This window comes from Colobus angolensis, unplaced genomic scaffold (assembly GCF_000951035.1).
Source record: "Colobus angolensis palliatus isolate OR3802 unplaced genomic scaffold, Cang.pa_1.0 Scaffold61, whole genome shotgun sequence".
Classification (NCBI taxonomy): Eukaryota; Metazoa; Chordata; class Mammalia; order Primates; family Cercopithecidae; genus Colobus; species Colobus angolensis.
The window spans coordinates 4,530,973-4,533,298 of NW_012119710.1; positions in this window are offsets into that span (position 1 = coordinate 4,530,973).

Consider the following 2,326-nt stretch of genomic DNA (forward strand, 5'->3'; position numbering starts at 1 on the left):
CCGCCCCCATGGGAGCGCCCGGAGCTGCCCGGCTGCGGCCCAGTCGAGCGGAGAGGAGGCCCAGCCCCCCAGGTGGGCAGCCGGAAGTGATAAATAACCGAGGTGGGAGGGCACTATTGCAGTGAGGCCCGAGTTGCCCCGGGATGCTCTCCCCCAACCCAATAGGAGCTCCCCAAACTAAGTTGTGTTCGCCAAAAATGGGAGGGGGTCTGAGAAGGAAGAGGAAAGGGGTCCTTTAAGGCGCCAGGGACAAGAGAAACAGTGGGGTCAGTTGTTTAAACAGTTGTTTAAACTCTCTGAGAGGCACACGACCTCCCCCAACACTAGGAATGCTAAGTGGCCTCCCTGGCACAGGTGTCGGGGGGAAGAGAGAAGCGCAGACACCTTAGAGAAAGTGAAAAGCAAGCCACAACTGGAGATGTCTGCGGAGTGCAGCGGGGGACAGCCTCAAAAATACATAAGGAACTCTTGCAAATCAAGGAAGAAGAAAATCAAGCAATCCAATATAAAAAACAGATTAACACACACGGAGCGCAGGCATGTTAGGGCAGAGGAAACGAATTTGCTCAAATACCATCTAAGGGAGGCTCAACCTCACTGCTGATGAGGGCGATGCAAATTCAGACCACAATGAGATGCTATTTACACCATCTGAAGGGCAGAAGGGAACTGTCCTTCAGCCAGAGCTGGCAAGGAGGGGAGCAGCAGACCCTCCTGCATGTGGCTAGTCAGGGTGCAGCTCCAAATAGCCCCCCAGGGAGCGCAATCTGGCCTTATCTCATGAAGTGGAGGTACAGAGGCTGTCACCCACACATCCCCCCAGGCAACAAATCAAGATAAGTTCTCTGGCATGTGCGCCAAGAGACAGGGACAAAAATATTCACAGCTGCACTGTCCTTAATAGCAAAAAAATCCTGAAATAACCGCAGGGCCCATTGATAAGAGAATGGATAAATAAATTACAGTAGACACATTCGCAGGGTAGAGATCATTCAGCAGTGCAAGCAGGTGACCCACCCACGGGTTCACCAATATCATGAAGGAATCTTTGCACCATGGTATTGAGTGGAAAAAGTCAGTTCCAGGAGACAGATACAGGCGGCCCTCTGTATCCCTGGGTTCCACATCCATGGATTCAACCAACCTCAGATGTAAAATATTTGGGGAAAAAAATAGATGGTTGAGTCTGTACTAAACATGTACAGACTTTTTTCTTGTCATTATTCCCTAAACAATACCGTGTAACAATGATTAACATAGCATTTACATTGTTTTCAGCAATCTAGAGATGATTTAAAGTATATGGGAGGATGTAGTAGGCTAAATATGCAGATATTTAATACCACACCATTTTATATCAAGGATTGGGTATCTGTGGATTTTGGTATTCTTAGGGGGTCTTGGAACCAACTCCCCTCAATCCCCGCCAGGATGCCAAAGGACAGCTGTCCTTACCCTTCTCATGAAGTTCAAAACCAAGCCAAGCCACATCTTTACAAATAACAATGTTCCTTCCCTTTCTAATACTTTTCTTATTGGGAGATGATATGATTACTCACATAAAAGAGTCTACGCTGGGCACGGTAGCCCAAGCCTGTATTCCTAGCACTTTGGGAGGCCAGGAGTTTAAGACTAGCCTGGGCAACATGGCAAAACCCCATCTCTACAAAAAATATCAAAAAAAAAAAAAAAAAATAGCCAAGCAAGTGCCTGTGGTCCCAGCTACTTGGGAGGCTGAAGTGGAAGGATCACTTGAGCCCAGAAGGCCAAGGTTGTGGTCAGCGGAGATCGTGCTATACTCCAGCCTGGGCAATGGAGCGAGACTCTGTCTCAAAAAACAAACAAAAAAGAAAATATATATATATATCTCCACAAAAATATAAAATATCTAGAAGTAAACTTGGTAATAATTATGCAGAACCTACAGGAAAACAATTGTTAAATTCACTAAATAATGTAAAACCTTAAAACAGCTTTTTTTTTTTTTTTAAAGCCAAATCAAATGGAATATTGTCTAGGTCTGCATATGTATGTCAGAAAAAGCTTTATCAAAAAAATAAAAGCAAGAGTCAGGTGTGATGGTGTGCACCTGTGGTCCGAGCTTCTTGGGACACTGGGGCGAGAGGATCATGTGAGCCCAGGAGCTTGAGACCAGCCTGGGCAACACAGAGAGACTCCATCTCTAATTTTAAAAAAAGAAAGAAAGAGGCCAGGCTTGGTGGCTCACACCTGTAATCCCAGCAATTTCGGAGGCCGAGACTGGCAGATCACTTGAGGTCAGGAGTTCAAGACCAGCCTTGCCAACATGGTGAAACCCTGTCTCTAC